The sequence below is a fragment of the Aristolochia californica genome, unplaced genomic scaffold, assembly GCF_029961685.1.
Source record: "Aristolochia californica isolate CCGP_79_NKW_82.1479 unplaced genomic scaffold, dmAriCali1.0.hap1 SCAF_7, whole genome shotgun sequence".
Taxonomy (NCBI): domain Eukaryota; kingdom Viridiplantae; phylum Streptophyta; class Magnoliopsida; order Piperales; family Aristolochiaceae; genus Aristolochia; species Aristolochia californica.
In genome coordinates, this window is record NW_027182268.1 from 28,648,076 (window position 1) to 28,673,503 (window position 25,428).

At 44.7% G+C, this 25,428-nt stretch overlaps 1 pseudogene; it reads left to right on the forward strand.

The window, feature by feature from the left end:
- The first annotated feature begins 157 nt into the window (after nt 1–157).
- On the forward strand, nt 158–20,111 carry LOC137937263 (cinnamoyl-CoA reductase 1-like; annotated as a pseudogene).
- The last annotated feature ends 5,317 nt before the right edge of the window (nt 20,112–25,428 follow it).

A 25,428-nucleotide genomic window follows, 5' to 3' on the forward strand; every position in this document is an offset into this window, starting at 1 on the left:
CTTGAGAAGGGAGACGTGGAAGACGTCATGTAGCTTGGTGTCTGGTGGGAGTTTCAAACGATACGCCATAGTGCCAATACGGTGCAGGACCTGGAATGCCCATAAAAATTTGGAGAGAGCTTATGGCGTTTGATGGCTGCAAGAGAGAGTTGGCGATATGGTTGAAGTTTTAGCAAAACAAATTCTCCGGGTGCAAAGGAAAGGGGACGATGTCCTTTGTCATAAGTATGCATCATTGTGGGTTGTGAAAGCTATAACTGAAGGCGGACCTGAGCAAGCATTGCATCTCTGTCGACTAATGCTTGGTCCAATTCTTCTACCTGAGAAGACCCAGGTACATAAGAAAGTAGGCGCGGAGGTTCGCGTCCATAAATGACTCAAAAAGGGGTAGCACCCAGTGCAGTGTGGTATGAGGTATTATAACAATACTCTGCCCATGCTAACCAACGAACCCACTGTCGGGGAGTGTCCCCCACAAAGCACCACAAATACATCTCCAATGTGCGGTTAACCACCTCTGTCTGGCCATCTGTCCGAGGGTGGTATGATGAAGAAAATGCTAACTTGGAGCCGTGGAGCTTAAATAGTTCCCCCCACAATTTACTGGTGAATATAGCATCACGGTCACTAGTGATGGTCTCCGAAAGTCTATGGAGGCGGACAATATTATCCATGAATAGCTGAGTGACTTGTGTTGCTGTATACGGATGGCTGAGGGCCATAAAGTGGGCATATTTCGAGAACCGGTCTAACACAACAAGAATAACAGATTTCCCTGCAGAAGGAGGAAGATCATCGATAAAATCCATTGAGAGATCTGCCCATACCTATGAAGAAAGTTGAAGTGGCTGGAGCAAGCCGACGGGTTGTAAGGATTCAGACTTATTCCTCAAACAGACTTGGCACGCTGCAACATAATCAGCAATGACCCGCTTCATATCCCTCCAATAAAACTCCCGACTGAGGCAGAAGTATGTCTTCTACTGGCCCTCATGTGTACTATCATGAAAGGAGGCAATAATGGCAGGAAGGAGTGCCGATGAAGGATGAAGATATATGCGTCCTTTATATAGAATGAGACCGTCTTGTAGTGTCCAGTTATTGTCCTTGGAATGGTTCTTGATTTGAGCTTGTAAGGAAAGGAGATCCGGATGATGGCTAGTACCCTGACGGATTGTGTCCAGCAAAAGGGACCTGGGGTGGCTCAGTGCGTGCAGGTGTGAATCCCCCAGTTCTCTGCGTGACAAGGTGTCTGCTTCACAGTTGAGATAACCCGGTTTGTATTCCACCTGAAAATCGAATTCCATTAATTTTCTGAGCCAATGTTGTTGTGGGGATGTAGTTAGGCGCTGCTCCAATAAGTATTTGGGGCTACAGTGGACTGTCCGGATCACAAAAGGTCTACCCCACAGATACGGCCTCAAATGCTGCATGGCTTTGGCCAAACCGATGAGTTCCCTTTCGTAAGTGGCTAAATTGACGTGGTGAGGAGCGAGATGGTGGCTGAAGTAGGCAATGGGGTGTCCCTGTTGCTGTAAGACGGAACCTATACCTCCCCCGGATACATCGCATTCTATGATGAAATTTTTGACAAAGTTTGGCAATTGGAAAACTGGAGCTGATGCTAATGCCTGTTTCAATTGAGACCACTGAAAGGCATGCTTCTTCGGTAAATTGGGCAATGGTACTACCAAGTGACCATATTCTTTAATAAATTTTCAATAATACCCTGTGAGACCAAGGAACCCTTTCAAAGCTATAACAGAGTGAGGTGTGGGCCAATCCATAACAACATGTATCTTGCTGAAGTCTAGTTTCACCCCAGAGGCAGAGATCACATGCCCCAAATAAGCTACTTCGGAAGTGGCAAAATCACATTTGGCTCGATTGAGAAATAAATGGGGTGCTCGGAGGATTGTGAAAACCTATCTCAATTGGTGTAAATGTGCTTCCCAAGTTTTGCTATAGACCAGTATATCGTCAAAAAAAACTAAGACATGCTTCCGTAAGAAAGGGTGAAATACCTGGTTCATAAGCACTTGAAAGGTGGACGGGGCATTGGATAGCCCAAATGGCATCACCAGGAACTTGTAGTGAACATGGTGGGTGTGGAAGGCAGTTTTTTTGACATCCTCCGAATAAACCCGAATCTGATGGTAGCCAGATTTCAAGTCCAAATTTTTAAATAATTGAGATCCGTGTAGCTCATCCAATAAATTATCTACCACCGGAATTGGAAATTTATCTTTGATGGTGCGAGCATTGAGTTCACGGTAATCCACACAAAAGCACCAAGATTTATCTGATTTTTTTACCAGCAATACCGGGGACGAAAAGGGAGAATGACTAGGCTGAATAATACCCTATTGGAGCATTTGTTGACATTGCCTTTCTATCTCATCTTTTTGCACATATGCATAGCGGTAGGGACGCACTACCACTGGTTCTGTGCCCATCTTTAAACAAATTCTGTGATACAAGCTCGTATAGGCGGAAGGTCTACAGGTTCCTGAAATAAATCCGCATATTCGGCCAACAATGAAGCTAAGTTATCCCCCTTTGAAGGACCCACAGAAAGTGTTTGTAGGCTGCATGGGTTCTAGGTGCTAGTGCCCTGGAGGGTGATCGGATGGTTGTCCTATGTAAAACTCATGGTAAGGGATTGGAAATCCCATAAGATCGGACCCAATCGTTGTAGCCATTTAATGCCCAATACCAGGTCAAAACCAGCTAGTGGTATGACAAAAAAATCCGCTACAAAGGAGTGACCCTCAATAGTAAAGGGAACTGCTGAACCAAAACCCACAGTGGTGACCTTGTCACCGTTAGCCACTGAGACTGATATTCCTGATTTCTGCTGTAGTGATAACCCCAACTGTTGTGTAGCTTGGCTGCTTATAAAATTATGTGTGCTACCTGAGTCCACCAGTGCTAGCAGAATATGATGGTTCATGGTGGTGTAGACCTTCATGGTATTTGTGTTGTGAAGGCCTATCATTACGTGGAGAGAGATTTTTGGTTCCTCCTCCTCGGTTTGGTCCACATCCTCCTGAAAGTAATCCTCTGAGGGGTCTTCTATTTCTACCCAAAAGAGTCTTTTGCATTGATGGCCCTTGAAGAATTTTTCATCACAATTGAAACATAGTCCCTGAGCCCTTCTCTGATCTATTTCTGCTTTTGTAAGACGTTGTTAAATCCTGGTGGTGGTGTTGGAGAGGGTTGTGTTGTTGAGGCCTTGGGTTAGTGGAAAAAGGACCATGGGGCTGTGGGCGAGGTTGCCATGGGGGACATTTGGTTAATGAATCTTGGAAGAGGCGCTATTTGGTGTCCAATGCTCTTGCCAAATTCATGGCGTGGGCTAGGGAGGTGGGGGCTTCCAATTCCACTTCTAGGTGAAGTGGTTCTACTAGGCCAGCCGTGAACAAATTGACATAAAGTTCAGGCCGCACCAAATGACTTGCACGAGCAAGTTTTTCTTGGAACAATTTCTTATATTGTTCTATAGTTCCAAGCTGTTTTAGATTGACCAAATCCCCAACTGGGTTGCTGAGAAGAGGAGGACCAAACCGTAGCATGCAATTTTCTTTGAAAAATTCCCAATCATATACCACAAACTCGTTTTTGAATTGATGAAACCACATAAGCGCTTCATCGAGCATGTGGAAGGCAGCTAATTGAACCTTGCCCTCGGGTAGAGTTCCTTGATTGGAAAAGAAATGATCACATCTGTGTAACCACATTAAAGGTTCGGAAGACCCATCATACATTGGAAAATCAAGCTTTGTGTACCTTGGCACGGTAGGGGGTGCTGGATTGATGCCCCCACGAGGTGGAGGTGTTTGGCGCAGGGGAGGAGGTGGTGGCGGTGGATGAGGGTTGAGATGATCTGCTATGCGTGAGGAAGATGCCATTTGGACGGAAAGCTAGGTAAAGCCCTCCTCCATTCGGGACATCAACATCTGGAATTTTCCCTCCATGCCATTGATTTGAGATTGTAGATCAGCATGGTTTTCTTCCACAAAATTTTGAATTTTTGCAGGGGAAGAGGAATCACCAAGGGTGGTCCTGTCTGATACCACGATGTTAGGCTCTCTCGCCATGGATCGAGTCACCCGGCGATCTCCTCTAGCTTCCAGATTGACTGACGAAGAAGGGAAGGATTTGGGGGTGTTTGAACGCCCAATGATGAAGGAACGTGAGCCTTTGAAGGAGCTCCAACCTTAGGCCTCTTTAGAGAGAGTTCCCGATCTCATCTAGACTAATTGATCTATGCTTGTCCTTCATTCAATCACTTGATGCCCTAAATAGATCAAGGAAAACGTCAAAGGTTCTATAATTACAATTAGACCCTTATTGAACTTCAAATTACAATTAAACCCCTAAGGTATTGAAATACAAGTTTACTCCATCTATTCTTTTCTCTGGTTTGCCACTCTTGATGCTATGGAGTCCATAATAGCGTAGTTCTAATACCACATAGGTAAAGGCCAAATTACACCACCTCATGCTACTTGGTTTAGTTGATTCTGGTAGCACACATAATTTTATCAGTGAGCCCGCAGCGAAACAATTGGGATTGGAAATTCAATAGCAAAGGGGTCTCTCAGTTTCAGTGGACAATGGGGCTAAAATTTCCAGTGTGGGGTTATGTGCAAACACACCTTTTACCATTGAGGGACATTCATTTCAGGCGGACTTACTGGTCATTCCTTTGGCCGGATTTGATTTGGTGCTCGGGGTCAAATGGCTTCAGTTATTAGGCCCTATATTGTGGGACTTTCAGGCTCGGACTATGACATTTACAGCACCACAAGGCCAGATTACATTACAGGGTATTGTGGCACAGGTACCTAACACACTTCACACTTTAGAGCTTCAGAACACTGGTGATTGTGTTAAGCACCTAGCCAATACTACCCAAAAGACTGGCCTGTTAGGAGCGGAAGACATAGGTACTTAACCCAGGACCCTAATAGTACCCCACCCTTCCCCGAGCCAACGACCGTGGAGGCTACCACAACAGAGCAACCAGAGCCGGATCAAACCCGGGTCAGTCCAGGCGCGTGACCACCCGCATCCATTTTTGGGGGCGCCAGGATTCAAAGTCGGGACGCAGCGCTAGCTCTAATACCAAATGTTAAGCACCTAACCAATACTACCCAAAAGATCGGCCTGTTAGGAGCGGAAGACATAGGTACTTAACCCAGGACCCTAACAGATTGTAAGTTAGCTCCTTTACTTACAACATTTGCGGATTTATTTAATGACCCTACGGGTTTACCACCAGTGCGTCACTGTGATCACCACATTCGTTTAAAGTTGGGAACCGATCCAGTAGTGGTGCGCCCTTTTTGGTACCCACATATACAGAAAGATGAAATAGAAAGACAGTGCATGAATGTGCTTGCTCAGGGAGTGATCCAACCCAGTCTGTCTCCCTTCTCCTCACCTGTTTTACTGGTATGCAAAAAGGATAAATCATGGAGGTTTTGTGTCGACGTTAGGCAACTCAATTTGAAGAAAATTAAAGACAAGTTCCCCATTCCAATGGTGGACGAGTTGCTAGATGAGTTACATGGTGCTACGATTTTTTCCAAGTTAGATTTGAAATCAGGCTATCATCATATTAGAGTTCACCCGGCAGATATGGAGAAGACTGCGTTTCGCACACACCACGATCATTTCGAGTTCCTCGTCATGCCCTTCGGTCTCTCCAATGCACCCTCCACCTTTTCAGGCCCTCATGAATGAGGTATTTTCCTCGCTTCTGCGCAACTATGTGTTAGTATTTTTGATATGACATCCTGGTCTATAGCAAAAATTGGGTAGAACATCTCCAGCACCTCCAACAGGTATTTATCATTCTACGCTCTCATCATTTGGTTTTGAATAAATCCAAATGTTCTATGGGCACCTCTGAAGTGGCATATTTGGGCCCCGTCATATCATTTGTGGGCTTGAAAGTTAACCAGAGCAAGATACAAGCAGTAACAGATTGGCCGCCTCCCACCTCCCTCACAGCATTAAGGGGATTTTTGGGCCTAGCGGGATATTACAGAAAATTTATCCAATCTTATGGCCAAATAGCAGCACCACTCAACAACCTTCTAAAAAAACATGCATTCAACTGGTCTTCTTCAGTGGATCAAGCCTTTCAGCTGTTAAAGGAGGCTTTAGCCTCAGCGCCTGTACTACAATTACCAGATTTTGATGAAGACTTTGTGGTGGAATGTGATGCATCCGGGGGAGGTATAGGGGTAGTGTTACAACAATTGGGACACCCCATTGCTTATTTCAGCCATCAGTTGGGACAACACCACCACAAATTAGCTGCATATGAGAGGGAACTGATTGGGTTAGCCAAGGCTGTCCAACATTGGTGACCTTATCTATGGGGACTACCATTTATCATTTGTACAGATCATTGCAGCCTCAAGTATCTTCTTGAACAGCGCCTCACCACATCACCACAATAGCATTGGTTAACTAAACTCATGGGCGTCGATTTTACTGTTCAATATAAGCCAGGTAGTTCGAACTTGGGGGCTGATGCTTTGTCATGTCGAGACATTCCAAACCCACACGTTTATGCTATCAACAACCCATGTTCACTTTTGTTGGATTCTATTCGTGAGGATGTATCAATATTCGGAACTCATTTCATTATATCAGGATATTCAGCAGGAGACAACAGCTCCACATTTGATGATTCAGGATCGTCTTATACTCTACAAAAACAAGATTTTTATGCATCATACATCCCCACTTCTTCCCACCATCCTATCTTCTATCCATGATGGCACACATGAGGGTCGACAGAAAACATATTTTCGAATCAGTCGAGAATTTTATTGGAAGGGCATGAAGAGCACAATTGCTGATTATGTCGCTGCTTGTAAGGTTTGTCAACGAAAAAAGGTCAAATCTTTAAGTCCTGTCGGCCTACTACAACCTTTGCAACTGCCCTCTCAAATCTGGTCCGACATTTTAATGGACTTCATTGATGGCCTTCCCACTTCCTCCGATAAATCAGTGATATTCGTTGTGGTTGATCATTTTTCAAAATATGGTCACTTCATTGTTTTGGTGCATCCATATACTGTTGCTCAGGTCGCTCAGTTATTTATGGACCACATTGTCCAATTACACGAAATTCCGACATCCATTATCAGTGACAGGGATGCAATTTTTACCAGTATCTTTTGGAAGGAATTATTCAAATTACAGGGCACCCAATTGGCATTTTTATCGGCATATCATCCACAGATTGACAGACAAACCGAAGTCGTCAATCGCACGATTGAAATGGATCTTCGTTGTTTTGTGGGGGAGTCACCTAAACGGTGGGTGAAGTGGCTTTCTGTTGTGGGACATCCTGGTTATGGGCCTGGGTTAAGTACCTATGTCTTCCGCTCCTAACAGGCCGGTCTTTTGGGTAGTATTGGCTAGGTGCTTAACATTTGGTATCAGAGCCGACCCTCAGTCCCAAGTTCGATTCCCGACAATGCTGTAGAGGCTGGATTTAAATACTGGTAGGCCGTAGGATAAAAACCCGGGTCGGGCTAGTGTCACTGCATTGCGCGCAAAGGCTGGATTAAAATACAGGTAGGTCGGGCCTGTGTCGTTGCGCCGCCATGGTCGTCGGCTCACGAAGGGGGGGTGTGATGTTGTGGGACATCCTGGTTATGGGCCTGGGTTAAGTACCTATGTCTTCCGCTCCTAACAGGCCGGTCTTTTGGGTAGTATTGGCTAGGTACTTAACACTTTCCTGGGCAGAATTTTGCTATAACACCTCTTACCATACCACATTTAGAACTACTCCTTTCAGGGTAGTTTATGGCCGAGATCCACCTCGTTTGTTACCATATGAACCAGGGGCATCCAAAGTCGTCACTTTGGACCAAGCATTAGCTGAAAGAGATGCTATGATCACTAAGTTACGTACTCATCTCTAGGAGGCCCAACACTCTATGAATATCTATTATGATAAGAAGCATCGGGCGGTATCTTATTCCCCAGGAGACTATGTGTGGTTAAAGCTTCAACACTACCGCCAGCTGTCCCTAACTGCCTCCAAGCGTCATAAGCTTTCTCCAAAATATTATGGTCCATTTCAGGTGTTGGACCAAATTGGCCCCGTGGCCTACCGTTTGCAGCTACCAACCAAGGCAAAGATACATATTGTATTTCATTTATCACAACTAAAGCACTTCCAAGTGACTCGTCCCTACTGCACACTCCTCTGGCACCACTCCATGAGGGCAGAGTCCTTTCTACTCCAGTTCAGGTATTGAAAGCACGCCACATTCAAGGCGATTGGGAAATTCTCATCCAGTGGGCCGATGCAGACCCACCAGTGACACGACATGGGAGCCGTTATCAGCATTTCGACTTCTCTATCCTTCCTTCGAGCTTGAGGACAAGCTCTTTCTTTAGGAGGGGGGTGATGTTATGGACTCTATAGCATCACGAGTTACCAGCAGGCGTAGGAATTAATTAATGTGATTTTCTATTTCCATGTAATTGATTTTGGTTTGGGTTGGTTTAGAATTTATTTGGTTTGAACCATAGACCCAAGGGGTCGGAATTGTAGTTGGCGTCCTCAACCCTATTTAAGGGGGATGGCTAGGTTAATGAAAGGCAGCAATTGAGTCTACTTTAGCCTAGAGTAAATTAGCTAAACAGGTCGAGAGCTCCTTCAAGCTCTCTCCCATTTTTCCCCAATTCCTTTCTGAAATTCTTCTTTTGCACACAATCAATATACCTCAACATCAAGAAAGCAATGGAAGGAAGAGAAGAGAGGAGGGTGACAAGATCCATGGCTCATGAGGATCCTAACAGAGAGAAGGCGAGGTGGATTTTGGCCATATATAACCCGGAAAGGAGTGGATTGCAAGGCAGAGTCGAACGAAGTGTTGTAATAGTATTCGGCCCACGGAAGCCATTGAACCCATTGCCGCGGACGATCCCCCACCAAGCATCGTAGATACATCTCGATGGTGCAGTTCACCACCTCAGTCTGCCCATCCGTCTGTGGATGATAGGTGGAGGAGAACTTCAATTTCATCCCACTCAAGCGAAACAGTTCCCGCCAAAAGTTGCTCATGAAAACTGCATCTCTGTCACTCACAATGGATTCTAGAATGCCATGTAAGCAGACTATCTGCTTCAGGAAAGTCTGAGCAACCCATGTTGCTGTATACAGATGAGCCAACGGTATAAAATTTCCATACTTGGAGAATCTATCAACCACCATGTTATGGTCCTGGGGTTAAGTACCTATGTTTTCCGCTCCTTACAGGCCGGTCTTTTGGGTAGTATTGGCTAGGTGCTTAACACACCATGAAAAGTACGGATTTGCCGGCGGACAGGGGTAGGCCTTCCACAAAATCCATTGAAATGTTGGCCCAAACCTGTGTAGGAAGGGCCAGAGGCTGGAGAAGACCGGCTGGACTCAAGTGCTCGGCTTTGTTGCGCTGGCATACCTGACAGTCGCCCACATAAGTCGCAATAGAGGGTTTCATGGCTTGCCAGTAAAAATCAGCTCGAATTCTGTGCAAGGTCTTCTGGATCCCCTCGTGTGTACTGTCATGGTAGCCGAGAGAATAGCTGGAATCAACTCGGACTCAGGTGGAATGAAAATCCGCTGCTTGTAATAAATAAGTGAATCTTGGATGGACCACTTCAAATTCATTGTCCCTTCTAAAATCTTCTGATGCAGTTCTTGCAGTGCTGGGTTAGTGGCACGTGCATCTCTCACCAAGTCCAAGATGAGAAATCTCAGCTGGCTGATCGAATAGACCGACTGCTGATCTTCAAAACACCGTGACAAGGCGTCTGCCGCCTTATTTAATCTCCCCGCAAGATACTCCACCGAGAAGTCAAACCCAACAACTTAGTGATCCAGTGCTGCTGTGGTGACGTTGTCAAACGCTGTTCTAGTAGGAATTTAAGGCTGTAGTGATCCGTGCGTATGACAAAAGCCCAGCCCCAGAGAAAAGGCCTCTAATGTTGGACCGCTTTGGCCCACCCAATCAATTCGCACTCATAGGCTGCCAGCTTGTGATGACGGACTGCTAATGGTCTGCTAAAATATGCAATATGATGGTCCATCTGTTGTAAAATGCCCCAATGCCCACGTCCGAAGCGTCTCACTCTACCACGAACAATTCGTCAAAGTTGGGAAATTGTAATATTGGCGCGGATGCGAGGGCAGCTTTGAGTTCCACAAACGACGTGGTGGCCCCCTCATTCCAAATAAAGGAATTTTTCTTGAGTAGACTCATCAATGGTGCTGCCACTAGCCCACCAAGACCCAAAAAACCTAGTAATACATAACACGATTATTTCTACGGCCACTCGTGAATCACTCAGATCTTCTCGGGATCCACCATAACCCCCTCATGTGAGATAATGTGTCCCAGATACCCCACATGTGAAGCCACAAAAGAACACTTGGAATTTTCAAATAGAGCTGATGGGCTCGTAACAAGTCAAAAACAATCCTCAAGTGTGCCAAGTGTTCCCCAACCGACTGGCTATATACCAAAATATCATAGAAAAATACAAGAACAAATTTTCGAAGATAGGAGCTAAATACCTCGTTCATCAAAGCTTGAAAAGTGGAGGGTGCATTGGATAACCTGAACGGCATGACGACGAACTCAAAGTGGCCATGGTGCGGGAACACCATCTTCTTGATATCAGAGGGGTGCATCCGGACATGATGGTATCCCAAATAGAGGTCGAGTTTAGTGAATAACCACGACCCATGTAACTCATCCAGGAGCTCATCCACTACCGGAATCGGGAACTTGTCTTTTACTGTTTGCACATTCAACTCCCGATAATCCATGCAGAACCTCCATGTCCCATCATGTTTCTTCACAAGTAAGATGGGTGAAGAGAACGGGGAGCAGCTGGGACGAATAAGACCCTGTTTCAACATCTCATGGCATTGACACTCTATCTTGTCCTTCTGAAGGTGTGGGTAACAGTATGGTCGCACGACCACTACCTCAAAACCTGGTTTTAGATAGATTATGTGGTCACAGTGCCTCATGGGAGGCAACCCCAAAGGCTCCGGGAAGAGGTCAAAGAACTCCTCAACCAGACCATCACTAGTACTATCAGGTTGATCCTGTATCTGCAAAGTGTGCATGTGGTGGGCCCTATCCATTTGGCAGCCTTGTAAGAGCACCTGACTTCCGGCCAAATCAAAGCTCATGGTTAAAGCCAAAAAGTCCCACAGAATGGGCCCCAACGTTTGTAACCATTTAATGCCTAATACCATATCAAATCCTGCCAAGGGAATAACAAAAAATTCTGCATTAAATGAAGTAAAGCCAATGGAAAAAAGTTACTACCTTACTAATCCCATGGCTAGGGACCTTCTTGCCATTGGCCACTGAGACGGTGGCGGTTGGATGAGTGTGCATCTGGAGCTGGAGATGTTGTGTGGTTGTCGAACTCAGAAAATTATGTGTACTCCCTGAGTCTACTAGTCTCACTAGTTCTTGGTCGATGACATGAGCTTGGACTTGCATTGTAGTAGGCAATTTCTGCCCAGTAATAGCATGCAACGATATCTCTAGTGGTTCCTCCTCGATAATATCCTCTGGCTCCTCTGGATCCTCTGAATCCTCCACTTCGAGCCAAAAAAATCATTTACATTGGTGTCCGACCCGATACTGCTCATCGCAGTTATAACATAAATTTTTGGACCTCCTTTCTGCCATCTCTACACTCATCAATTTTTTTATAAAGCTCGGTAGGGAATTACCAGGGCAGGGATCGGCTACCCGAGTCGTAGTCGGAGTGTGTCTAGATGGTACTATTGTAGATGCTCCCTGAAAGGAATTATAGCAGCGCCCTTGCCACGTGGAGGAAGTGTTCCTCTCACTCGACCAACCCGGCTTACGTTGCTGCAGCTGCTATCATTGTTCCATTGCTCGGGCCATATTCATGGCATGAGCTAAATCCGTGGGCATAAGGAGTTCTACCTCTAGCCTTAAATACTCATTGAGACCTACTGTGAATAAGGAGATCTACTGGTCAACCAATACCCTCTCACCAGCCAACTTTTCATGGAATAGTTTTTGATATTGTTCCATCGAATCCGTTTGTCTCAATTGGACTAACTCTCCCAGGGGGTTGCTGTTGGCGGGACACCCAGATCTAACTGTGCATAGATTTTTAAATTCTCCCCAAGTCATTCCCTATCTCTCTTTCTCTAACCCATAACATGGCTTCATCTATCATATGGCAAGAGGCTAGTTGCACCTTATCCCATTCAGTAGTCCCTTGGTTCAAAAAAAAAATTCACATCTAGGCAACCAAATTAAGGGATCCTGTTATGGACTCCATAGCATCACGAGTTATCCATAGGCATAGGAATTAAATTATATCAATTTACTTTTCATGTAATTTCAATTCGGTTTGGTTTACTTTATTTGGTTTGGTTTACTTTGGGTTGGTTCAGTGTAATGTGGCGTGAACCACTTGACCTATGGGTCATCTTTGTATTTTCGTCCTCAACCCTATTTAGGGGGACGTGGAGGAGAAGAGAGGAAGTATTGAGAAAATTATATTTTACAGGTCAGATTCTCCCTCAGAGGTCTAGGTCGGATTTCTCCCTTTGAGGTCCAAGGTTGAGCTTCCTCCAAAGCTCCTTCGTTCTAATTGAGTTCCACCATTACTCGTTCAAGAAGCAAGAATTATCTTCCAACATCAAGATCATCCATGGAGGGAAGAGAGGAAAGAACGGTGACTTGATCCATGGCAAGGGAAGAACCTAACATCTTGGTATCAGACAGGTCCACCCTTGGGGATTCCTTTTCCCCTGACGATTTGAGACAATTAGTGGAAGATACTAGGCAGAGGACAGATAACTAGGCTCATGCCCTGGAAGAGGTGCGTCAAACAACCTCTGATTTGTGTGAGGCAATAAAATCAATGGATGCTGCCATCCAAGCTCTCCTCCGGCAATAAGAGGACCATGATACACGAGTCCAACCACCAGCTGCCTACTCTCCACCGGCCAACCACCATCAATTCCACCCATCACCTCCCCCACAACCACCAATGCGTCAACACCATCCCCATCTAGGGCCTGCCGTTCAAGGACCAAACACTGTGCCCATGTATTTAAAACTTGACTTTCCTACGTATGATGGGTCTAAGGACCCTTTGATTTGGTTAGCTAAGTGTGATCAGTTCTTTTATCATAAAAAAACACCTGCAGATGAGAAAGTGTATTTGGCCGCCTACCACATGCTCAATGAAGCGCTTCTATGGTACCACCAATTCCGAAATGACCAAGTGGTTCAGGATTGGGCAAATTTTAGACAGTCTTGCATGATGAGATTTGGTCCTCCAGCTAGTAGCAATCCATTGGGAGAATTAATCAATTACAAACAAACTGGAACACTAGAGGTGTACCAAAAGACCTTCCAAGAAAGGTTAGCCCGAGCAAACCAGTTTGTTAGCCACACACAGTATGTTCATATTTTTACTGCTGGTTTGACAGAAGCTCTGCGATTAGAAGTTGAATTACATGCTCCAATAGATTTAGACTACACTATGAATTTAGCCAGGGCAATTGAGCACAAGCAGCGTGTTCTAAAGGAGTCACTGGTCAGAAAACCAGCTTGGCCAGGGAGGCACAATGCCTCAGCGCCAAACCCTTCCTATGGACCTCCAAGATTTAGAGACAGTGCAGCCCCTCGCCCAAACATCTCTAATTCGGCTCCACCTGCTCCTTACTTCAAAAAACTTACTAGACAGGAAATGGACCAGAGAAAGGCCAAGGGCCTCTATTTTAACTGTGATGAATAGTATGTCATTGGACACCACTGCAAACGATTATTCAGTATATGTCTGTGGGAGGATGGAGAAGAAATACCACCAGAGGAGGAAATTGTGGAAATTGACCAAGAAGGTCCAGAGATTTCCCTTCATGCTATGACTGGTCTACGCAGTGCAAGCACAATGCAGGTTAAAGCCCAATTACATCATTTACAGTTACTGGCTTTAGTTGACTCGGGTAGTACACATAATTTCATCAGTCAGCAGGCGGCAAAACAACTTGGGTTAGTAGTACAGCAACAGACTGGTCTTTCTGTATCAGTAGCCAATGGGGCTAAAATTACTAGTGTAGGCATATCACCAGCCACACACTTTGATATTGAGGGATATGCATTTGTTGCAGATTTTCTGGTGATTCCACGATCAAGATTCGATTTGGTGCTAGGAATTAAATGGCTACAATTGTTAGGACCAATACTATGGGATTTCCAAGCTCTGACCATGTCTTTTATAGATGACCAACATCAGATTGTATTGCATGGCACACAAGCACCACTCACCTACGCACTACAGGTTGCCCAAGTCCAGTCCACAAACACATGTAAGTTATCTCACTTACTTACAGAATTTGAAGATATCTTTCAAGACCCTACTGCCTTACAGCCACTTAGGCACTGTGATCACCGTATCCGTTTGAAAATGGGTACCGAGCCAGTAGTCGTACGTCTGTATCGTTACCCTCACTTACGAAGGATGAGATTGAAAGGCAGTGCCAGCAGATGTTAGCACAGGGTATTATTCAGCCCAGCAGGTCTCCTTTTTCTTCATCGGTATTACTAGTCCGCAAGCATGATAAGTCATGGAGGTTCTGTGTGGATTACCGACAACTCAATGCCCATACGATTAAAGATAAATTTCCTATTCCAGTGGTGGACGAGCTGTTAGACGAGCTACATGGAGCAACTATATTTACTAAACTCGATTTGAAATCTGGCTATCATCAAATCCGAGTTCATCCATCAGATGTGGAGAAAACAACGTTTCGTACGCATCACGGCCATTTTGAATTCCTCGTAATGCCATTTGGTCTGTCAAATGCGCCTTCCACCTTCCAGGCCCTCATGAATGAGGTATTTTCCTCTCTCTTGAGAAAATATGTATTGGTATTTTTTTACGATATTTTGGTCTATAGCAACAGCTGGAAAGAACATCTTCAGCACCTTCACCAGGTATTTTCTCTTATACGTTCACATCATTTGGTTTTAAATCGGTCAAAATATTCTATGGGCACATCAGAAGTGGCATACTTGGGCCACGTTATTTCAGCAACGGGGGTGAAGGTAGACCAGAGTAAGATATAGGCGGTCACAGATTGGCCTATTCCTACATCTATTACAGCCTTAAGAGGATTTTTGGGCCTAGCTGGATATTATAGAAAATTTATTCATAGCTATGGCCAGCTTGCAGCTCTGATCAACAATCTCCTCAACAAAAATGCTTTTACCTGGTCAGAGACAGCAACTCATTCCTTTCTGCAATTGAAAGATGCCTTATCATCAGCCCCAGTTTTGCAACTTCACGACTTTGAGGAGTCGTTTGTAGTGGAATGTGATGCTTCGGGGGGCAGTATTGGTGCAGTGTTGCACCAACAGGGCCACCCAATTGCTTATTTTAGCCGTCAACTGGGCTAACACCACCACAAGTTGGCAGCTTATGAGAGGGAATTGATCGGATTGGCGAAAGCTATATAGCATTGGCGCCCTTATCTATGGGGACGTTCTTTTTTTATTCACACTGATCATTGCAGCCCCAAGTATCTTCTTGAGCAGTGTCTCACTACTTCACCACAACAACATTGCTTAAGTAAGCTTATGGGGTTTGAATTTTCTGTCGAGTATAAACTGGGAAGTTTGAATGTAGGGGCTGATGCATTATCTCGTTGGGACGTTCCAGAGCCGCAATTAAATGCCATCAGTCAGCCCAGAGCTCTCTTGTTGGATTCTATACGGGAAGAGGCACAACAGTACCCGGATATTATCTCCTTATGCCAGGACATCCAGCAAGGGACAACGGCAAACCATTGGAGGGTTCAACACAATCTCGTCCTCTACAAAAACAGAATTTTTCTACACCACACATCCCCTCTGATTAACAACATTTTAGCCTCCTTCCATGACAGTACACATGAGGGCCGACAAAAAACATATTTCTGGATCAGTAGGGAATTTTATTGGAGGGGCATGAAGCGCAGTATAGCTGATTATGTGGTGGCTTGTCAGGCTTGTCAACGGAATAAAGCTGAAACATTAAGTCCAGCTGGGTTGCTCCAACTACTTAAGTTTTTGTCACAGGTCTGGTCTGATATTTCTATGGACTTCACAGATGGACTTCCCTCTTTGTCGGGTAAATCTGTTATCCTTGTATTGGTGGATCATTTCTCTAAGTATGGGCATTTCATTCCTCTGGTGTATCCTTACACTGCAACTCAGGTCGCTCAACTTTTTATGGATAACATTGTCCACTTACATGGGATGCCTAATTCAATTACCAGTGATAGGGATGCAATCTTTACAAGTACCTTCTGGAAAGAACTCTTCAAGTTACAGGGCACAACATTAGCCTTTTCTTCAGCCTACCATCCGCAGACTGATGGTCAGACAGAGGTCGTCAACATAACCATTGAAATGTATCTCTGTTGTTTCATGGGGGACTCACCTAAGAGGTGGGTTAAGTGGCTCGCCTGGGCTGAGTTCTATTACAACACCTCCTACCACAGCGCACTCGGCACAACCCCATTCAAGGTGGTATATGGTAGAGAACCTCCCCGTCTTTTAGCCTGTGAACCAGGGGCTTCTAAAGTCGCCAATTTGGACCAAGAATTAGCTGAAAGAGACACATTCATCACTGAGGTACGCACTCATCTACAGGAGGCACAACATTCTATGAAAAAATATTATGACGAGAAGCACCGGGAAGTCTTCTTTTCTCCTGGAGATTATGTTTGGTTGCGTCTCCAACACTACAGGCAGCTGTCGTTGATAGCCTCCAAACGTCACAAGCTGTCTCCTAAATATTATGGTCCCTTTCAGGTGATGGACCGCATTGGGACAGTGGCCTACAGATTGTAGCTTCCGCCAGAGGCCAGAATTCACAACGTCTTTAATGTCTCACAATTAAAGGCCTTCCAAGGTGATTCGCCTTTGCTGCACACCCCCGCTGCCCCCACTCCATGAGGGACGTGTACTTTCTACCCTGGCACAGGTATTACAAACTCGTCGTGTTCAGGGTGATTGGGAGATCTTAGTGCAATGGGCAGATGCTGACCCCAGTGACACGACATGGGAGCCATTAACGGCGTTTCGTACCCTCTACCCATACTTTGAGCTTGAGGACAAGCTCTTTCTCCAGGGGGTGATGTTATGGACTCCATAGCATCACGAGTTATCCATAGGCATAGGAATTAAATTATGTCCATTTACTTTTCATGTAATTTCAATTCGGTTTGGTTTACTTTATTTGGTTTGGTTTACTTTGGGTTGGTTCAGTGTAATGTGGCGTGAACCACTTGACCTATGGGTCATCTTTGTATTTTCGTCCTCAACCCTATTTAGGGGGACGTGGAGGAGAAGAGAGGAAGTATTGAGAAAATTATATTTTACAGGTCAGATTCTCCCTCAGAGGTCTAGGTCGGATTTCTCCCTTTGAGGTCCAAGGTTGAGCTTCCTCCAAAGCTCCTTCGTTCTAATTGAGTTCCACCATTACTCGTTCAAGAAACAAGAATTTTCTTCCAACGTCAAGATCATCCATGGAGGGAAGAGAGGAAAGAAGGGTGACTCGATCCATGGCAAGGGAAGAACCTAACAGATCCACATAACCATTGAAAGAGGGAAACTCTAACTTGGTGTACCTTGGGACTGTGCCTCCATGCTGAGGTTCTTGGACAACAATGCGCCCAAGCCACTGCTCCCCTCTTCTGTGATATGGTTGAGCAACCTCTCTCACCTCTGGACTCTGATGTCTCTCTGTCCTCAGCTCTTGTAGCATGTTGATGACTCGGCTCATCTCTTCTTCCAAACCACAAACCTTTACCAACACATGTTGAGCTGTTTCAAGGCCATCTTCTATCTTTTGTATCCTGATTTGGATTTCTTCATTGCTGATATTATCCCCCATGTTACCCTACTCTGATACCAAGTTGTTACGGTCCCGGGTCATGGATCAAGTAACACGGCGTAGGATTTTGTGAATCCAGCACTGGTACTGAGTTGTTGGACTTGGTATGAGGGTGGAAAAAAACTCTTCCTTGTTGGTTTTCTCTCATGTGGACAAGCCTCTTGATGAATGCAATATATATATATATATATATATATATATATATATATATATATATATATATATATATATATAGCTAGATATATGAATTTAATCCACCCAATGTTGACCAGAATAAAATAAGGAAAAATACCTTTTCTTGCCTCACGAAAATCAGGGTTTCAACCCTGATTTGGTTGTTGCAGGTCAAGAGATGCAACACCTGGCTTGTAGTAAACCTTGGCCCACGTGCATGGATTATTCTCCTCTCTTTCCTTGCTGGTGCCAAGCTAGGAACAGCAATTAAACTCCTTCACATGAAGGACCAGAAAATTCTCCACTTTGCTGCTCGTCAAGAGGGTTAGAACCCTTGATGGTTATTGACATTGATGAAGAGAGAAGACCCTCTCTTTGGGCTCGGAAAGGGGCAGGAAGTTCCTCTTTTTTGTATGGATGATGAGGGATGAATTTGGGTGAAGATGAATGGCAATGGAGGGTGAAGGATAGGTTGGATTTTTGGAGTTAACCTGAAACTCTAGATCAAGAGGTGATCTCAACCTATTTAGACTAGGTTATTCTAAAATCTCAAAGCTTACCTATTTCATTCATACCTTTCCCTTAAATAGGTCACGTCATGGAGTTTTAGGGTTAGGGTTACAATAATTCCCCATAATGCCTTTACATATAAAGTAATTAGAAATAACTCCTACTTAAAACAATATAAGAAATAAATCCTATTGAGTGAGTTGTTGTTGTCTCCTTCATTGTGTGACTCGGTGTGCTATTGAATCCACAACAAATTCATAGTGAGAGTGAGCTTGCAATGACATGTGGAGCTATTGCAAAAAGGTTAGACCACGATAGATTTGGATTGGATGTGGAATTTGTTCCAAATATAATAGAACAACTTCTTGAGGCCCACTCTTGTTGCCAATATTAAATGAGGAGGACTTATTTAGGGTCCCAAAGTGATGACTTTCTCAGAAAATCTAAGAAGCAGTACAATGAGGATTTGTTTAATGAACCGAGAGTTCCTCCTCCTTGTCGATCCTTGAGCAGCAGATTTCCACCAAAGCTGGCTGGTGATGTTATTCAGGCATGGGAATTACTATTTCCTTTATGACGTAAAAGAGCTAGAAGAACCTATATCCTTTGAGGAACTTAAAACAGAACTCCTTGACCCATTGTTTGATGATCCAAACTATCTTGAAAAAGTTGAAAAATAAATACAGCTAGAAAAAAACCTTTCCATGCAGGTCAGTGAGCGCCCTGGCTTGTCCACTTCTTCGTCTACTTTTGAAGCTGGTATTCCTCCCAAGGATTATCTCAGTGATTCAATTATTATGATTGAAGTGGAGTCCAGCACTGAAGCTGCTCATTTGAAGAAATTGGATCATGCCCCTGAAAATCTTCAACTCTTTAGGGCCGAATTGCTGGCTTATGTCTCTCTTGGTGCGGCTAATGTAGGATGTGTTGGAGTCTTCCATGTTGCAAGTCCATTTCCTCCGGGTAGTGTCCCCAATCCAGAGATTGACTTAATTGAGCCTGTTGTTACTGATACCCTCAATGTACCTAAGGCCTTAACTGAGGCACCTGTGAGACAGGTTATTGTTGTTTCTTCTCCCTTTGTTGTTCCTATGCCAACAACGTGGCCAAAGGGTAAAATCAGGGATGAGACTTGCTGGTCAGACAAAGTATACTACAGAACAATTATGAACTGGTACTGCCTTGCAAAAACAGCAGCCGCAAGTGAAGCTTTGGAGTATGGAAAGAAACACAACATCCAGCACATAGTTGATGTCCGAGATGTAGCTGAAGCTCTTTTCTTTGTCTATGCAAGATCAGATGCATCTGGGAGATCCATATGTGGCCCCCATGCAATACGGGCACATGATTTAGTTGACAAGTTAAAGAGCATGTTTTCATAGTATAATTATCCTCAAAATTTTGTCGACCGACTATTACGGAGGCTTTTGCCTCTGTTCAATACATAATGACTGAAGCCAACTTTGGTTGGTTAAAGATTGAGAAATAGAACCATCCGATTTGAGCTCTGAGAGGGTGAAAAGTTTAGGACATTAAAAAAAAAAATTACTCCTTTGTTAGGTTGCTTTACTTTTGTACGGACAGGACATTTTACATTCGAGCTTGAGGGCAAGCTCGTTCTCCAGGAGGGGAGTAATGTTATGGACTCATTAGGGGTTTATTTGCAGTTTCTATTTATTAGGGGTTTATTTACAATCTCTATTCATTAGGCATTTATTTGTAATTTGTTGAACTTATGGCCTTTGGCATGTTTTCCCTAACTCCCTATATAGGGACATGAGATGAATGAAGAAAGAAAGTATTGAGAAAATTAGAATTAAGTAGGCCGGTTCTCCCTTTGAGGTCCAAAGTCAAGCCTCCTTCAAGGCTCAATCCCTTCCTCCCCACGTGGAAAGAAATCGTTCGGTGGTTGATCTGAAATGGGGCATAACATATTATGATATAACTCAAGGAGCTCTGGGTGCTGCTGAGTTTCATGCCGAATAGAGTTCAGCAAAAGAAATCTTGGCTGACTGATTGAGTGTAGCTGAGGCTCAGAGAGGTCCCTGCGGGACAAGGAATTTGCACCCAAGTTGAGGTGGCCAGGTTTATACTCAACAGTAAAATCAAATCCCATCAATTTGTTCAACCAATGTTGTTGGGGGTATGTGGTGAGACGCTGCTGGAGTAAGTACTTCAAACTGCAATGATCAGTCCTTATGATAAAGGCACGCCCCCAGAGATAGGGCCTCCAGTGCTGAATGGCTTTAGCTAAGCCGATCAACTCCCTTTCATAGGCAGCTAATATGTGGTGATATTGGCCGAGTTGCCTGAAAAATTAAGCTATGGGGTAGCCTTGCAGCTATAAGACAGCGCCAATACCCCCTCTAGATGCATCAGATTCAACAACAAATAAATCATCAAAGTTGGGAAGCTGGAGGACTAGTGTTGAAGATAATGCGGTCTTCAAGTTCTCAAAGGAAGATGCGACTATTTCTGACCAAATAAATGCATTGCGCTTAAGAAGATTGTTGAGTGGAGCAGCAATTTATCTATAGTTACGAATAAATTTCCAGTAGTAACCTACTATTCCCAAGAACGCCCTTAATGCTGTGACTGATGTGGAAGTAGACTAGTCGACCATTGCCTGAATTTTTCTATGGTCGGTCTTCATGTCAGTTGCTGATATAACTTGGCCCAAATATGCTACCTCTGAAGTTCCCATTGAGCATTTGGATTGGTTGAGAACCAAATGATGGGAGCGTAGGAGAGTGAACACTTGGCGCAGATGCTAAAGGTGCTCTTCCCAGTGCTTACTATCAACCAGGATATCATCAAAAAAGACTAGAACAAACTTAAGAGAGAATGAAATACCTCATTCATGAGGGCTTGGAAGGTGTAAGGTGCATTGGAGAGACCAAATGGCATGACTAAAAACTCAAAATGCCCATGGTGGGTACAGAATGTTGTCTTCTCCACGTCAGAAGAGTGACCTCGAATCTGGTGATACCTTGATTTCAATTCCAGCTTGGTAAATAAGTTGGCTCCATACAATTCATCTAACAGTTCATCTACCACTGGAATGGGAAATTTATCTTTGATGGTATGAGCATTGAGCTCTCTTTAGTCAACACAAAACCCCCAGGTTCTTGACGAGTAACACTGAGGATGAGAATGGAGACCTACTAGGCTGAATAATCTCTTGGGCGAGCATAGTATGGCATTGGCGCTCAATTTCATCCTTCTGTAACTGTGGGTAACGGTAAGGGCGGACCACCACCGGCACAGTGCCCAATTTCAATGAGATACGGTGATCAAAATGTCGGATAGGCGGAAGGGTAGTAGGGGCCTGAAATAATCCACCAAATTCCTTAAGTAAAGCATTGAACTTACAGTGATCCGCGTCCTAGCCGTGAATTTCCTGAAGAGTACATGGTGTGGGAGCATGAGTGCCATGAAGTGTAATATGATGTTGAGCGGCCATAAAAGTCATAGTGAGGGCCTTGAAATCCCATAAGATGGGCCCCAACGTCTGGAGCCATTTAATGGCGAGTACCAAATCAAACCTAGCCAAGGGAATGACCAAAAAATCTTCTACAAAGGAGTGTCCTTCAATACTAAAGTCTGTGGAGTGAGAAATATCTGCACTTGAAATTCTCTCCCCATTGGCCACGGATACTGAAATGCCGGTGTTATTTTGAATCACCAACCCAAGTTGTTGTGTGGCTGGCTGACTAATGAAGTTGTGAGAGCTGCTTGAATCCACTAATGCAAGTAACTGCAGATTTTGCAATCTGGCACGGACTTGCATAGTGTTGGAGCTATGCATGCCAGCCTTAGCCTAGAGGGAAATGGCGAGTTCATCCGGTTCGGGTTCAGCACTGTCTTCCAACTGTGGATCTTCCTCTACGTCATCCAGAACCTCCAACCAGAATAAACCTTTGCATTGGTGACCCTGGACATATTGTTCATAACAAAGCCCCTTGGCTTGCCTCTGTTCCATCTCGGGCCTAGACAGGCGACGGATATATTGTACGGGTAGCATGGATATATAATTGTCAGCACATGGTGCTGAAGTTTGCCCAAGGCAAGGAGGGGCTGAGTAGGATGATGGGGCACTAGTGGGCTCCCTGCTTGGCCAAGATGGTCTGCGGACCCATAGACTCCTTTAGGACACCCTGTTTTGTATCTATAGTCCTTGCAAGGTTCATAGCATGGGCCAGGTCGTGAGGTCATGCAGTTCTACTTCCTGGCGCAATGCCTCCATTAACCTGGTAGTAAATAAATTAACATATTGGGAATGAGGCACAAATAAACTGGCGCCGGCCAGGCGTTCCTGGAATTGTTTCTGATACTATTCAATAGTCCCTGTCTGTTTCAAATTCACCAGATCCCCAAGGGGTTGCTACGGGCAGGAGGGCCAAACCTCAACATGCAGTACTCTTTAAATAAATCCCAGTCATTAACATGATGCTCCGAATGAAATTGGTGGTACCATAGGAGCGCTTCATCAAGCATATGGAAGGCAGCTAAATGGACCCGATCATCAGCATACGTTCTTTGGTTATAAAAGAATTGGTCATAGCGGTGTAACTAGATCAAAGGATCCGTAGACCTGTCATATGTAGAAAAGTTGAGCTTGGCATACCTAGGCACCGTATTGTGGCCTGGTATGTGTGGTCCCATGGCTGTGGGAGGTAGGAAGAATAGAGGTGGTGGGGGTGGGTGGGGAGGAAGTGGCTTGGCCAAAAGTGTGGAACTGTCCGGCAGCGTAGGACCCCGAGCAAAGCCTTCCTCCACTCGCTGGAGTAGGTGTTGTAGAGTGTCGTTCATGGCAGATATTGCAGAGTCAGTATGATTTCGATTTTTCTCCACTGTATGATGCAACTCCTCCATGAATTGACGCAAATCTGCCTGGGAAGAGGAATCCCCAAGGGTGGTCCTATCTGATACCATTATGTTAGGATCTGCCCTTGCCATGGATCTCGTCACCCTCCTTTTTCCTTTTTCCTCCAGATTTGCAATTGACGAAGGAAGAACCTTTATGTGCTTCAAACGTGCAATAGTTTGCAGATAGAACGAACCTTGAAGGAGGCTCAACCTTGGACCTTAGAGAGGGAGAATCCGAACTGCTAATCTAATTCGACTTCAATGCTTGAGTTTCATTCCTGCCTGTCCTCCTTAATAAAAGGATTAGGGATGCAAAACTTTCAGCCCAAACCAATGGCATAAGTTATGAGAAATTACAATTAAGCCATCCTAAAACATGAAAGGGAAATTACATAAATTAACTCCTGCGTCTGCCTGTTACTCGTGATGCTATGGAGTCCATAACAGCTGCCCGAGTCAACCAGTGCAAGTAACATGAGATTTTGGATGCCAGTGTGGACTTGCATAGTGTTGGTGCTATATAACCCAGTCGTGGCGTGTATGGAAATTGTTGGTTCTTCCACTTCTGCATCTTCCTCATCCACTGGTGGTGTGATATCTTCTGGATCCTCCACCTCTAACCAAAACAGCCTTTTCCAAACATGCCCCATCCGGTATTTTTCATCACAATTAAAACACAGCCCTTGAGCCCTTCTCTGGTCCATTTCTGATTTGGATAGGTGTCTACTATATTGTGTTGGGATTATGGTCTTGGTAGTCTTTACTGTAGGAGAAGGAGGTGTCCCTTGGTGCAGAGGGGTGTTGTGGTTTGTTGGGGCACCTGGTGGCACTCAGCCTGGCCAGGGGGGTCTACGCCCCAGAGATTTATTCATAATTCATATCTTGGCATCCATTGTACGTGTCATATTCATAGCATGTGCTAAAGATGGGGGGTCATATAATTCCACCTCGAGACGAAGTGCTTCAACCAGGCCAGCAGTAAACAAATGGACATATTGACTCGGACGCACAAACTGATTGGCTCGGGCAAGCCATTCCTGAAATAATTTCTAATAATGCTCGATAGACCTGTTTGTTTAAGATTGACCAAATATCCTAGAGGATTGCTTCATGCTAGTGGACCAAACCTCAACATGCGGTCTTTAAAAATTTCCCAACCGTACACATTATGCTCAAAATTTAATTCATGATACCACAGGTGCGCTTCATCGAGCATGTCGGGCTGGGTTCTTTGATTCCAAAAGAATTGGTCACACCAGTGCAACCATATCAAAGGGTCAGTGGACCCGTCATAAGTAGGAAAGTCGAGTTTGGTATACCTGGGCACTATGGAATGGGTGTTGGCATGAGTCCCGCCTGCAACAAGTTGTGGTAGGCGTAGAGGAGCCATTCGTGGGGGCGGGGGTGGGGATTGGTGGTGTTGGCGGTTTGAATTATTGGGAATGGCAGTGTCCTGTGTCATATACTCTTCCTTTTGAAGAGTGAATTGCTGAAAGGAATCCCAATGCTCCATTAATTATGTGCGGACAGAGGCGACAGAGTGCTGAGTTTCCATTCTTACTTCTTCCACAAGATTACGCATATCATTAGGGGAAGAGGAATCACCGACAGTGGTCCTGTCTCATACCACGATGTTAGGTTCCCTTGCCATGGATCAAGTCACCCAGTGATCACCTCTAGCTTCCAGATTTAATTTTGACATAGAGAGAGATTTGGGATGCTTCAAACGACCAATTGGTGGAATAGAACGAGCCTTCGAAGGAGGCTCAACCTTGGACCTCATTAGAGAGAGAATCTGATCTCACTAAACTAGGTTTTGATTAATGCTTGTCTTCATTCAGAACTCCGTCATCCATATAAAGGGGTGACGCTTACAAAACAAAGCCATGAATTGGC